General features: G+C 58.6%; 1 non-coding gene across 1 annotated transcript; it reads left to right on the forward strand.

Annotated features, from left to right (window-relative positions):
* The first annotated feature begins 374 nt into the window (after window positions 1-374).
* Window positions 375-446, forward strand: TRNAL-CAG (transfer RNA leucine (anticodon CAG)). The gene has a single exon. It is a non-coding gene; the product is annotated as a tRNA-Leu (tRNA).
* Window positions 447-15,059: the final 14,613 nt, after the last annotated feature.

Genomic DNA, 15,059 nt, shown 5'->3' on the forward strand with positions numbered 1-15,059 from the left:
TGCACCCATCTACTGTGTCATCCCCCCAATCTCTGTGGGCTCTGCCTCTCCTACAGAAACAGTCTGTTACTGCAAATACCAGGGGCGTGATTGCTGGTTCATCGTTCATTCCGCAGATCCACCCAAACAGCTGTAACTTCCGTTGTGTAACCTTCTGGAGCAGGGTCTCTTGGGGGTATCTTCCTGTATAATTCCTGGATAGGTCCCCATGTGTTTCTCCCACACAGTCTTGTTTGTGAACTGTCCAGAGTGTGAAGTTGGTTTCTTGCTTCAGGACTGTGAAGAGACCTTGGAAAGGTGAATTTGGAAGCAGCACTTAGCTGAGCACTGGCTGTTTGTTCAAACCTGTTTCTGGAGGAAGCCGTTTACAGGGTGGCTTGTTGGTCTAGGGGTATGATTCTCCCTTCAGGTGGGAGAGGTCCTGGGTTCAAGTTCCAGACAAGCCCTTCTTCTGCCTTTTTCTAATAACTCACCTGTACAGTTGGGGTCCCAAATCCTCAGCTGTGTCCTTCCTCTTCCTTTGCTCAGTGCAATGGAACAGTCACTTGCCACTGGATGGCTCAGCTCTGTGAAGATGAGGCTCTGCCAGTGACTACACCCTTCGTGCCAGAGGTCACTTTCACAACCCTGAGCAGAGGCACAAACAGGGCACATCTCCACGACTCCCTCCCTTGGGAAGGGGCAGGACAATGAGGGATTTTGGCAGATGCTAATGAGGTGCTGACCCGAATATGCAGAGCCTCATTAGCATAATGAAGGACGTGCAGTTTGTGATAGTGCCGCTTTGGACGTGCAGGCTGCACACGCAGATTGGGGCCCCCAGGCTCCCAAAGCCCTTCTTCACAAACAGCTGCTGCCAGCGCTGGAAGCTCCCGAGAAGTGGAACCTTCATTTGAGCACTTGGAGCTCTGTAGAAGTGCGGGGGGGGTCACTGGTTTGCCCACTGGGCCCCGTCCCCTCCACACTCCTCGCTCGGCCTCCTCCCTCTGAGGCCCCACCTGTGCTCTCCCCTCACTCCCGGTTCACCTCCTCCCATCCCTGCTCTGCCTCTTCCACTGCAGTCTGCCTGCTGCTCCCACCTCTCCTCCCACCGGCCCACCCATCTGCTGCTCTCTCCCCTATTCCCCCCAGGCCTCCCCACCTGCTGCTCATGGCTCTCCCTGCCCTACTCCAGGGGCTGCCCACTGCCCAGGGAAGCCCCAACATTACATGGCGAAGGACCCCTGTTTAGCCTCTCCCTTAGCCTGAGCTGGACACAATTTTGCCTCCCTTTGTAGCGTGGGCTGGAGAGCCTGGCCTGTTAGGGAGCATTTGGGCGGACGGTGGAGGCAGGAGAATGACAAGCATCAGCTCAACCCCTTGGGGAAAAAGGGTCAAGCAGAGAACCCTGCCCTGAGCCTCTTCTCCAGGCACTGGGGAAGGTGACTTGCCAGGCTGGGTCCAAGTCCTTTTCAGACCCGGGTGTGAGACGTAGATGGGGGGAAGAGGTTCACAGGGCCCGGACATGCTGGGTCCTCCTCTCACCTGCTCCCTACAAGCTACTCAGCCTTTTTTTCCCCCTCCAGACTCTCAGTTGTCACCTGAGGGACGACAAGCCACAGATGACGGTTGGCCAGCATGGGATGGGAAATACCCACCTTCGCATTCGTAACACCCCACCCTTCCCAACTGAATTGGAGTGAAACTCCCAAGGGGCCCTTTTGGAAAGGAGCCCTGGGCAGCTGCAGGGACATTGTGGCCCCTGCAATGAGATGAGGGTCAGGACAACTATATACGGGCGGGGGAATTGGCTCAAACAGCAGAGCAGGAAAGGTTCACGTGTAAGTGAGGAGATGGTGGTGGTGTGACAGCTTTTTGTCTTGTTTGTGTCGTGACAAACCCCAGGTGGTCATTCCTTAGCCCTGCCGCTGGCAATGAAGCCCTGAGACATCCAAAGCTGGGCTCATTTGCACGTACATGGGGCAGCAGCCCCCTCCCCTGCCTGAGCAGGCCTGTGTCTGTTGGGGTCAGGAGGGGCTTGCTGCTCCCAGCCTTTGTAACATGGCCACCGGTGAGGATGAGAAGAGATCATGATGGAATCTGTAGCAATGATCTCCTGAGCTTCCTTCCCCACCCGCCGATCCCTGAACCTGCTCGTCACACCCACTGACACATGGCTGGACACCCACACCCACACGGCCACACAGACCCCTGCCCTGCTCCGGCTCACGCCAGCCTGTCTGGCTGCCTCCAGCCTGGGCTGAGCTCAGGGCACGGCTGGGTGAGCTGCCCTCCAGCTGTGACAGCATCGGGCCCCTCCCACCAGTCTGCTCCGTCGCTCAGTGCATCCCAGGGAGCCGAGTCCTTGTGCCCGGCCGTGGCACTCTCTGCCAGCCAGCCAGCCTGTGTGGAGGAGCCGGGGGGGGGGTCCAATGGCTGGTGCTTTCGAGTTGGGTCAGGAGGAAAGTAACGAACCTTCCTGCACCAGAGCACTGACTGGAGAGCGCAGGGCACAAGCCCACCGTGCCTCACACGCAGCAGGCGCTGTCGCCAGGGGAGCTCTGCGCAGCGCTCTTGTCTCCAGCACTTCTGCCTCTGCCAGGGACGGGGGGCTGGGACCCAGCAGCTGTCAGCCTCCGATTCTTGCTGCCTGTGCACGGGGCTGGGTCAGTATCACTGCACTGCTCAGGAGGGGGGATAATATTTACACCCCGAGTCATGGAGTGACACCAGCACATTTTCTAGCCCAGACCTGGCCGAAGAGTCACCCCCGCTTGGGAGTAAATGTCTCCAGCTCCTCTGCCTGACAGGGTCCGAACACCAGCAGAGCTGGGCAGGCCCAGGCGGGGCTGGCAGGAGTCAGGTGGGGCAGACAGCAAAAGCCTCCGGGAGGCAGGCAGGCACCAGGGCTCAGCTGGGTAAAGCGCCTGCCTAGCGCACAGGAGATCCTGGGCTCAGCTCCCAGCGGTGCCTGGGGACTGGCCGTCTGGGGCAGCTGGTGTTGCCCACTGCCCAAAGACAGGCCTGGACCTTTGGTCTGACCCCAATGGAGGTTACGTGCAGTGACAACACCTGCTGAGGGGTCAGGGCTCCAGCACCCCACGGACAATCCTGTCCCTGTGGGAAAGGGGTAGGTCTGAGCTCTCGCAGCAAACGGCACATGGGGGCTGCCTGACTGTGGGCGGCTCCTCCAGTGAGGCCAAGGCCCTGCTTTGTGTGTGTCAGAAAATGACCCCCCCATGGAATAATGACTGCAGCCGAATGGGCCAGTGTCTCGGCTCCACAGCAGCCAGCCCCAGGGAGAAATGCCGGGGGGTCCAGGGTAACACTTCACTCTGCCTGGGCCATTGTCACCATCTGAACTCCCCCTGCACCATGCTGGATTCCAGTGCCCTGTACTGAGCCTGGCCTGAGTGACACATGGTCATGTCCCAGCCCCACAGCCCCAGCCCTGGCACCTGATTCAGCCGGCACAGCCCGGTCAGGGTGTCTGGGTGCAGTGTGGCCATGTGGTGACACTAGGGCTGCACTGCCATTAGCACACCCAGGCACCGGGCTCAGAGCTGGGGCAGCTGATTCCGGCCTGGGCTGCAGGGCTGTAAAATGCCAGGGGAGACATTTGGCTTGAGCCCAGCCTCTGAGACCCCCGCGGGGGGAGGGTCTGTGAGCCCAGGCTCCAGCCACAGCTCCAATGTCCCACTGCAGTGTTCAGCTCCAGGCATTTGCCCCCATGAGCCCAGGCAGATGCCCCCGGCAGCCATGTTCCAGTCACGGGAACAGCAGAGATGTGTCTCCATTGCAGTGTGAGCGCCCTGAGAGCACCTGGACACCCCACACTCACCACCGCCAGCGTCTGCAGTGGCAGAGAGAAGCAGCAGTGTCAGGGAGGGCTGCCCAGGCAAGGTGGCATGAGGACTACAGGGCTCTCTAGACAGACTCTCAAGTTCCAGAGCCCCAGCCGACTGCAACCCTGCCCTCCAGCCAGCCAGAGCACAGCCCCAGCGCCAGTGGGGGGAGTCTGCCCTGCAGAGGGAGGGGGGGAAGTCAGTCACGCCAGGAGAGGGGGAAGAGTCCCTGTAGAACCCCATGGTCTGGCCATTCAGCACCAGTAGGTCCCACTGCAGTTCCCACTCAGCTTGCAGGGCTCAGAGTCTTGGGCTCTGACCATTACACCCTGGGGCCAGCTGCTGGCCTTTGCCTGCCACTTTTCACCCTGAGCTGTTGGGCTGCACTCTGCCCTTTTCACTGCTCTCCAGCTGCTCTGTCTCCCTTGGCTTTCTCAGCACCAGGCCCTGCAGTGCTTCCCCAGGCCAGAGCCTGCACTTACCAGTCGGGTACCTGGGGACTGGAGCCTCCATCCGTCTGCCTCAGGTCTTCCCAGGGAAAGGGAGTTTCCTGGCTTGGGAATTGTTGTGTCGCTCTGGGCAGTGCCAGGGCTCATCGAGCTCCTGGGGCACAAGGGAAATTCACAGCCGGCTGCTCAGCAGTCTCACATTAACAGCCTGATGTTGTTGTTCCCACTTCTGCTGGTGAAAGAGGCTTTTCCTTTTTGAGCTGGAGCCGAGTGTAGAGTCAGGGCCGTGTCTGTCGGCTTTCACTGGCTGCACTCTGCAAACCTCGTCTGAGAACACGGCTCCTGGGGGGATGGCATTTTGCAGCACTGACTCGCCTTCACACAGGAGCTCCTCTTCACCGCTTGGGAAGTGTCTGGAAGGTGGCAGCTAAAAATGCCCTGCAATGAGCCTAAGAGGCCCTACAATCCTTAGCTGAGAGGTGGCTGCTGTGCAATAAAAGATAAAAGTTTCATAAGACGCGTCTATCTCGTGTAAAAGCAAAGCTATGGCCACACAGTAATTAAAATTAAATTAAAATTGTGCTGTGCAATTAAAAGCAGCTGCTGTGCCAGAGAACTGCTGCCTCCTGGGCAGAAAGAGGAAGGTATATGCTGGCCAGAGCCCCCAGCCCAGCCTGTCTGCCCCTGGCCCCTGATCCCAGCCCAGGCTATCCACTTGATTTGTCCCCTCCAGTCACTCCTCTGCACCAGCCAGTCAGTGTCTGCCTCCTGCTCAGAACCCACCCCATTAGGGTTGGCCCCTTTTACTGCCTGGCACAAGCTGGGAGCTGTGACTGGGTCCACGAGAGGGCGGGTGAGGGCAGCAGCCATAGCAGTGGGTACTCAGCATGGGCTCGTGCTGAGCAGCTGGAGGGCCCTGCCCCCAGGCAGGGTGTGACACTGACTTGCACTGAAGGCCACACAGGGATCCAGTGGCTGAAGCCAGCTGTGAGCTGCGGAGGGGAACAGGCTGTATTTCAGCATTTCCAGCTGCTCTGGGGAAGTGATTATTCCCCTCTACTCGGCCCTCGTCAGGCCACATCTGGAGTATTGTGTCCAGTTCTGGACCCCAGTGCACAAAGGATGTGAATACTTTGCAGCCACTCCAGTGAAGGGCAATGAAAATGGTTCATGGGCTGGAGCAGGTGACCTGTGAGGAGAGGCTGAGGGACTCGGGCTTATTTCGTTTTCAGGAGAGCTTTCAGCTTCCGGAGCGGGGGCTCCAAAGAGGCGGAGAGAGGCTGTTCTCAGCAGTGTCAGATGGCAGAACAAGGAGCAATGGTCTGAAGTTACAGCAGGAGAGGAGAAGGTTGGATATCATGTCCCCAGGGGGGTGGTGAATCACTCGAATATGTTACCTGGAGAGGTGGTGGATTGTCCATCGAGAGGGGTTTTTATTTCCCAGCTCGACAAAGTCCTGCCTGGGTAGATTTAGTTAGGAGTGACCCTGCTTCAGGCAGCGGGCTGGACTCCATGACACTTTTAAACCTGTCCAGGTCTAGGGCCGACACGGGGCCGGAGGACGTTTGCTCTTCTCAGTGTGTGATGGACACTCCCATTAGGTTAGATTGCCAGGAGGGCGCGGCCGTGGGGGGAACTGTAACACCACCCATGAGGCAAAGCACCATGTGGGGAGGCAGAGACGCTGCCAACAGTCTGAGGGGGATATTCCCCATCACTGGGTGTGTGTGTGGTGTGAGTAACTCTGACAGTGCCCCTCCCGCACCTGTTTCTGGGGGGAGGTGATACCGTCTCCTCCCTCTTGGCGGGATGTGATCTACCCCTCCTGTGGGACCTGTCTTGTGGGGCCATCCCTCAGCCCTTCAGCCAGACCCTTTCTCTGACCGGCATTTAATCCCTGGGACGCCCTTAAACCTGAGCAGCTCCAAGCAGCTCACTGGCATTGCAATGGCTGGGGAGAGGCGCTGGTGCTGAGGAGCCCTGTGGGGAGGTCGGCAGGGCTGGCCAGGGAGAGGCGCAGAGAAGGGGAGAAGTGGGTTTTGCTCAGCACAGCAGTGGGGGGAAGGCGTGTGTCACTCTGCTCTGCTGAGACGAACCCATTGTCAGGAACAGGGCCCTGCACTTGCACCTAACCATGGGGCAGGCTGCCCAGTGATCCGCCCTGTGTGACTGGGGCACAAACAGTCTAACTCTGGGATGAAGAAGCCCCAGACCACGGCCCTTGGCTGGATCCAGACCCTGGGGCTTGGGGCTCCACTCCCCGGCATATGGCCCACAGTGGGTGTGAGGGGGGAAGCCCTGGACCTCATGGGCCCCATCTGGAAAGCCACGGTCCAAATTCGGGTCACCGGCTCTGCCGGGGGCAGGAAAGAGCACTGCTCCTCCTTCCCGCCCTTGGCTGGCCAATCAGGAGAGCCGGGGAGGCGGTGCCGGTGTGGGAGAAAAATCTCCCTGGAGAGGTTATTCTGTGTCGAGGCCATTTCCCCAGCCCGGAGAGGAGGTGGCAGTGGCCATGGCCGTGCGTGGACGTGTCTCCTCCCCCAGTGAGCTCCCATCCCCTCCTTGTGCCCAGACCCCTGACTCCCATCCCCCTCCCTCCACACGAACCCTCCCACCCCCACCCTGCTCCTGCGCCCCCTCCTGCCACACAGTTCCCTTCTCTACTCTCCAGCCCGGGGTGCTGGGGCATGAGTGCAGTGAGGTGTCTCGGTCAGGGGCCACAGCAGCGAGGGTTTCATGGGGTCTTTTTTATTCTCACTTTTATTTGGCTCCTGACTGATTTTTCTGTGGGCCAGTGGCGCCCAGTCCAAAGAAGGTTCCACACCCAGGTCTAAGTGACTTGCCCAAGGGCACACAGGCCATCTGTGTCAGGACAGGGAATTCAACGCAAATATCCTGAGAGCAAGTGTGGTGCCTGAAATGCAAGAAGAGCTCTGCTCTTGTGTATCTACCACAGATCTACCCCACAAGAGTGTGAACTGCCTCATGAACCCTCCCTCCACCCCACAGCCCAGCCCCTCTCGCTGGCAGGAGCCAGCACGTCACAGATCAGCCACAGCCAGGAAAGGACTCCAGGAACTGCACCCTGCGCCCAGGGGTCTGACGCACTGGCACCAGGGGTACCCTGCAGGCACCAACAGCAGCCAGCCCAGCCCCAGCCCCAGCCCCAGAGCGCTGGTACCTCCTGGTCCTGCCTGCTCCCTCCACTCACACCTCCAGCCGAGGCAGAACATGGCCAGGATGGTGGGGAAGCACATGGAGGTGTGGGCTGTGGGAAGAGAAGTACCTGCAGAGTACACCACATACTGTGCCCCTTCTCGTGTCTTGCTCAGAACTCTCCTGTTCATACATCCCAGAATCACGTTTGCTTTTTGTGCTACAGCATCACCCTGTTGATTCATATTTCACTTGTGGTCCAACGATGAACCCTAACTCCATTTCTGCAGTTCTCCTTCCTAGACAGTCACTTCCTCACTGGGCCACTTTCCATTTCAGATCACACTGACACACACAGGAGGGAGATGGGGGTTACCAGCTCCTCTTCCTAGCTGTGGTGTGTCACACTCCCCTTGAAGCCCAAGTCACACTTCCTGAATGGAGCTGAGCCTATGAAGGGCTCCCCACAATTTCTCCCTGGTTCTCCAGCCCTGTGTGCCCGATGGAATGTCAATGGAATTGCGGGGATGGAAAAACACTCCCCTGAGAGCTTCTGTTGTGTGGTGGTTGTCACATTTGCCTAACACGCGAAAGGTCCCTGGTTCAGAAGCAAAATTTTTCCTTATTCTGCCTCCACTTTTTGCTCATCTCCTTCTGCCCCAGCCTGTCCCTCTCGAAAGCCCAGCTCCTGTGTGACAGAAGATGGTGACCTCAGCTGAGCATTCCCTTTGCTGTCAACGTGGGGAAGCTGCAGGAGTTAAACCAGTCACTTTTAGGAGGCTCCTGGCTTGGCCTCCCTGCCCTTGGAGGTTCTCCTGTGGAGGCCGGCTCATCCTGCTGGTCTCCGTTGCTTGAGTTGCTGAAGGAAGAAGCGAGGCAGGAATGCGTGGGAAGAAGGAAGCCAAGCTGAGGAAGGCAGGAATGAAGCTCAGTGCTTTAGACCCATAAATGGAGCACCAGCCTTTCTTCTGCCAAAGCCTGTGGAGCTGAGGCTGCCTGAGGGGAGGAAGACTCCTGTGTCCGTCTCATGGCATATGAGGGGTGGCTCATGGCAGCCCAGGAGCAGACGTGGGTGTGGGAGTGGAAGGAAAAGAGGCAAAGCTGCGTCCAGAGGGCGAGACCCACCACTCCACTGCGGCAAAGCTGGGTGGGCAGAAGTGGGTTCAAGGGGGCTCCCTCTCAGCCTCAGGGTATTGAGAAGCACTGACCCTTTGCAGCTGAGCCAGGGGAGTGGTTCATAGCGTTGGGCATGGCTGGATGTGAGCTACCGGACTCCACAAAGCCCCAACCAGCTTGTGTAGGAGACAGCTCTAAGGCAAGTGCCTTAAATATCTGGGGTAAGGAAGGTGGGAAAATTTTTGCATCATTCACAAATCAGAATCTCATTTCTATGTGTGCAGACTTTTTATTTTGGGTGATGGCTGTGTCTGTCTGTCTGTCTGTCTGTCTGTGTTTCAGAACTTCTGCTCTGTGTCTGGGTCACACTCAAACCCAGTTGGGCAACACACTGCCTAGCTTGCTCGATGGCCCATCCTGTAGCATCTCCTATCCAGTTGGCCCAATGAGAAAGCCAGGAATACAGCTGAAGGCTACGCAAGTAGCTCTGACCATGCCCATGCACAGAACCCAGAGCCTTCCAGGCCACATGCTGAACAGTTTTCGCCCGGGACAAAGGAACCACAAACCACCTGGCAACAGGAAGACAAGAAGGAGCTGCATCTTCCCCAGCTTGTCTTCATTCCTGCTTCTTCTCTCTGGGGTAATTGTTCTCCAACCACAGCACTGAGAAAAGCACCGAAAGACCCACCCCAGCTGTGGCTGGATCACGGAGAGACTTTCAGTCCTGCAAACTCCCCAGAACTGCTTGGAATCGGAAGGTCTGGGAGGCTTTGTGTGCCTGTGACCTGCCATTTAACATCTCCCATCCTGTTCCGTTGTGTTCTCTTCAGAATAAACCTTTTGTTTTACACACGAAAGGGTTGGGTGGCCTGTGGGGTCAGAAGAACATTTGTGTACGTGAGCAGGGGGGTTAAATTGATTCTCACTGTCCCAGACCTACTTCCTGATTGGGAGTCAGAGAACTGGGATCAAATCAAGCCCTGAGAGGTGGCCAGTGCCTTCAGCAGGGACAACATCGAGCATTTCCAGGGGGGATGGCCCCAGGCTCACCAGATCACACCAGAATCAGGACTCCAGTCGTCTGTGGACACACTGCCAAGTTTCACAGCCAAAACCAATTGCCCCAACCCACCCAGCCAGCTCAGCCAAAGTCCTGGATCCAGCAGGCATGAGTGACCCCAATCTCTCTCTCTCTCTCACATGGGATGAGAGAGGGAAGCAGCAGACAGAACTTGCCAAGGCAACGCTAGTAGGTGCCTCTGACCTTGAACTCTGACTGCAAGAAGCAGAGCCCTGAATGGTGACCTTCACCCCTCTGGAGATGCCCCTTACACTTTTGAACAGGCTGGCATTGCACGCTGGGCACCTCTCACCCTCAGCTGGCAGCATGCACTCTGCCCTCATTGCTTCCCTGGAGCTGCTCTTTTTCCCAGGACCCCTCTCTCCGCCCTGGGCTTCCTTAGCATGTGGCCCCAGGGCACTTCCTCCAGTCAGAGACTGAGCTGTCCAAGCCCATTCCTGTGGAGATGAGATTCGAACCATAGAATCCTAGAGCTGGGAGGGACCTCAGGAGGTCATCCAGTCCAGGCCCCTGCCTAAAGCAGGACCAACCCCAACTAAATCATCCCAGCCAGGGCTTGCTCAAGCCAGGACTTGAAAACCGCGAGGGATGAAGATTGCACCACCCGTCTAGGTAAAGCACTGCAGTATTTCACCATCCTCCTGGTGACGTAAAAGCAGCACGACCCAAACACTGGGCTATTACTGCTACAGCCTGGCTTTGAACCAAGGTTGTGGTAGCAACAATGCACAGTACTAACTGCTGTACAATCACAGGCAGCTACAAGAGGCCTAGAGAAAGCACTTTCCTTTCTCAGGCTTTGCCTGACAGTCTGATGTGAGGCTGGAAGGCCTGGGGAGGTGATGCAGAGCAGAGAAAGCCAGTGCAGCAGCTGTTGGGGACGGCTGGTTCTCTTGGCCTGGTGTTGCTGGTGTCTCTTCCTGTGTGAGGTGGGTGTTGCCGTGCTGAAGAACTGGGGAATCCTCTCCTGGCCCACACCCCAGCTGCAGCCCCTCCCTTAGCCGGGGGTGGTGACTCTGGCCTGCTCCCTGCCAGCCACTCAGCCTGTTTCCCTCATCTCTGTTGCTCTCCTGCCCAGAGGGGTCAGGGGAAGGGCAACAGGAAACACCCTTCAGTGGCCGGCATGGGGCTGGGACTCACGAGTTTGGTGCTCTGAGTACCAGGCTCTGCCCAGCTGAGCTCTCCAGCCTGCAGAGAAGGGCCTCCCAAGGGGCCTTCTGGAAATGAGCAACAGGCAGCTGCAGGGCCCCTGGCCCCTGAATGAGATTTTCTCCCCTCCCCCACCAGCCTGGCCTCCCCTTTCTCCCTCTGTCACCCATCCCCCACTGCTCTGAGCCCAGCTAGGGGGGTCCCCTCAGCCCCGTCTGCCCCGTGCCAGCTGTCCTGGGCCCCTGCAGTGTGTCCCTCAGACCCTGTCTCTCCCACCCCTCCCCACTGCCCTGATCCCCTTGTACCCTCAGACCCTGCCAACCCCTCACTGCCCTTTTCCCCTCCTGCCTCAGCCACAAGCCCAGCCGGGTTCCCCCCACACCTGCCACCTCTCCCCACTGGCAGCCGCCCTCCCCCTCCCTCTGCCCTGCACAGTCACCAGCTGAAACCTTGGGGCCTGCCCAGGGGCTGGGTGAGAACAGAGACAGCCTGTGGGTGCAGCCCCTGCCTGGGGGGATCCTTCCCCGCTCCCACCTGCACCATTCATGTCCCTGCAGGGGTTTTGCTCCCAGCAGGACAAGGACATTTTGAGGGGGAAGCAAAGGGAAGCCACAGGAGGGGTCCCAGGCTGCTCCCCGGCAGTGCGGGTGCATCAGTTCAGCACTGGGGGAGCTGGGGGAGGGGGAATTACCACTGGGGAGGCAGAGCTGGGTGTGTGCACCTGGGAGTGAGACTCTCCCTGTCGCTCACTAGCGTGGGGTGTCTTTGCAGTGGCAGGGCTGGGGCAGGAGCTGCTCCCGCAGACAGGGCAGAACATGGCTCCTGCCGGCTCAGGCAATTGTGTCTGTGTCACAAATGTGCTGCAGGAGCTGGTTAGCACTGACCTGTGTGGAGAGGGCCAGGAGGCAGCACACACTGTGACTGGGATTCCCTCGTGCTCAGTGGCCCAGGACTTAGTGCTGAGCACTGGGCTGCACAGACCTGTTGGTGAATAACAAGAATCAAGGGTGTCACCTCCCTGCCTTAGTAACAGACAAAGGGCTTTGGGGTTCCTCCCATGCTCCCCAGGCCCCCTCTGCAGCCACCTCAGCCGTCCACCTGTCAGTGTCTGTTACTTCTTCCTCCAGAAGGACGGCAGCCGCCTCCTGCAGCTCTGAACTCCCCAGCACAGCCCAGAGGTGCTGCAAAGCAGGTGAGAGGCAGCCAGAAATATTTGGCCAGGCACCACTGGGTGCTGCTTTCCTCATCCCCATGTAGCTGGGAGGTTCATGGCCAGGGGAGCCACAGAGCCTCTCTGGGACTTTTCTCCTCAGTTGTTTGGGTTTTGTCAGTGACAAACAAAGGGATGTGAGAGGAGAGTAACTCTCCCTCTCCTGCCCTGCCCCACTGCCACCTTCTGTGTGCACAGACAGCCCCAGAGAGCCCCAGCGCTGGGAGGATCAGCCTCTCTTCTTGCAGCCTGACAAGCGCCCTTCCCAACACCAGTTCCAGATGCTTCTGCCTGAGCTCTAGTCTGTACCTGGACTCTTTCCAATGCCCCTCTGCCATCAGCCTTTACCTTCCCAGCAATGACTGTGATTGTCAAGGGGGGGCTCTTCTGTTCCCCAGACAGATGGAAGAAAACATTGCCAAAGATGTGCAACAACGCACCACTGGGAGTTGAACCCAGGATCTCCTGTTTACTAGACAGGTGCTTTAGCCAGCTAAGCCAGGGTGCCCACCCCTTTAACCTGTGGGTTTTGACAAAGAGGTATCTGCATAAGTCTGTGTCTTCAACCAGAAACACGTCCTGCAGCACTTTAAAGGTTACTGACCTAATTTATCAAGTGCTGAGCTTTTGTGGGGCTGAACCACTGTGATGAACTGCCCACAGCCAGCCCTTCCCATTCCCCAGCACAGACATTGTGCCTGAGGGAAGCCTCCTCTCTCCCCACCTGCCCCAGTGCAGGATCCCACCAGCAGAGCCTGGAGTCCTGCCCGTCCTTTGCTCCCCCAGCCTGAGTCCCCCCCTCACTTTCACTCTGTGCTCCCCACTCCCTCCTTTCTCCCTGTTCACACCCCAGGGGTGGGGCGAGGAGGGCCCAGCTGTGGGGCACAGTTATCTCCTGTCTCTCACGGAGGGGGGATGGGCTGTGCTGCCCCAGCTGGAGCTCGTCAGGGGGAGTGTTTGATGCAGCGCAACGAGAAGAACATTTTGCCTTTCTGTCTCCTTCTGCCCTTCAGCCCCACTTGTGACCCTCCACACAACCCCTTTGCTCTGTTACCAGCCCAGTGCAAATCCCTGTGCCCTGGGGGTGGGGCTGACTTTACAGCTTTCCCTGTGTGAAACCTTTGAGCAGGGCCGGGGACTTGGCAGCCAGTCAATGGCCTCCCAGGGGCTCTTGGCTTTTCCAGGAGATCCCACAGGCAGCCCTGGCCCAGACTCCTCTCACAGGGACCAGCTGCCCTTTGGATCCTCTTCACAAGAGTCACTCACCTGCAGGGAGTGTGGAGCTGTGTAGATAGGACTGGCACTGGGGGCCCAGCTCAGAGGTGCCCTTAGGCCCAGTATCCGGACAGCGTGTGGGAAGTGAGGGGCACCACAGAGCTGGGCTGGTAGGGGCTGCAAGTCATGAGTAAGAGGCTTCCCAGGGCTGTTAGGGGCTGTAGGTCAGGAGTGAGGGGCACCACACGTCTGCACTGGCGAGGGCTGCAGGTCTGTGGTGAGGCCCCTTCGCTTCACAGGCTCCCTTAGTGCAATTCCCTCCCTGGTCAGCACAGACAGTGTGTGCTGGGGCCGAGGGCGGCTCCTCTGCTGAGTGTGAGCCCTGCTGTGTCTGCCCCACACGGGGAAGCTGGGGCTGGGATATGGTCCCAGGGGATTTGCCTCTTGCCCTGGGATCAGATCTGTGGCTCCTGGGAGGAGTTGGCAGCTGGCAGAGGGGGAATCCAGGCCGCCTGAATTGGAAAGCCTCTGGGCTGCTGTAATAAGAATGGAACTGAGTTGATGCCACCGGCTCATGTAGACAAGCTCTGCAGTGCAGCAAGGGGCTTGCTGGGGTGCAGCTCACAGCACTGAGGCACATGCCCCAAGTCCCAGCTCCTTGCTCCAGGGACAGGCTGTTGCAATGGGCAGCCCTGGCTCACACAGGGCCAGGTGGGTCTTTGAGCTCGGGCCATGTGCACCCAGAATGTGTGGCGATTTGAGCAGGGTGCTGTTGGCCATGCCGCCATCCTGGGACCGTGCTGTGGCTGGGCAGTTGTGGGTTGGGGTCCCCTGGGGCTGTTTGGGCTCCAGGTTGTGTCTGGTGCCCCCGTCCCGTGGCACAGAGGTGTTGGCCCTGTAGGGTATGTACCTGACCCTCCACTGCCACGGTTGGGGGAACCCTGGTGGGTGGATGCCCGGCTGGTGCTGTGGGAGGGGAGGTCTATGAGAAGCCCCCCCTCCTTGCTGCTGGACCCGTCCTCTTCCATCCCAAGGGGTGGCTGCTCGGGTGGGCCCTGGGGTGCAAGGTTGGCCTCTGGGATGGACTCCAGATCCAAGGACTGCTGGGACTCCTCAGCTGCTGTGTCCAATGTGGTCTGGGGGGAGGAGGTGTTCTGGGGGCTCAGGATATCCCTGAGCTCCCTGTAATAAGAGGAAAGTGGCGGGGGCAGCCCCAGACCAGCTGGTCGACTCCCAGTCCCGGGTGTAATCCTGCCGCAACTCCTTCACCTTGCTACAGACGTGATCTGCAGTGCGGGCAGGGTGACCCTGGGCGGCCAGACCCTTGGCCAGTCAGGTCAATGCTTCTGCCTTCCGCTGCTTTCTCCCCATCACATGGAGCGCGTCCTCCTCACCCCAGAGCCCCAACAGGTCTCACAGCTAGGCCTCCAACCAGGAGGGGTCCTGCTGCTTTTTGGCCCCCCCGTTTGGGTACTGGGAGTCCCTGGGTCCCCTTGGGGGCTGTCAGGGGGCTGGCTCGATGCCTTGTTGCTGGGTGTTCGGGTTGAGGTCCGTAGAGGGCTTGCAGGCTAGCACATGTGTGTGCTCCTGACTTCATGCTCTCAACTTCCTGCCACAGGAAATCCAGGTCCATGGTGCATTAAGGGCTGCTCTGCACAGTGATCATAGAGCCCCGCAGGGGGTGGACAGCATGTCTCAACCCCTCAGCTGATTGCTGCCATGGAGGACCCTGCTATTTCGAAGTAGTGGGACGTGGATCGTCTACACATGCCCTACTTTGACGTTCAGTGTCGAAGTCGGGGGCTTTTCCCATCTTTGGATAGGAATAGCGATTTTAACGTCTCACCTCCTAACGT

Source organism: Carettochelys insculpta, chromosome 7, assembly GCF_033958435.1.
Source record: "Carettochelys insculpta isolate YL-2023 chromosome 7, ASM3395843v1, whole genome shotgun sequence".
NCBI classification, from domain to species: Eukaryota; Metazoa; Chordata; order Testudines; family Carettochelyidae; genus Carettochelys; species Carettochelys insculpta.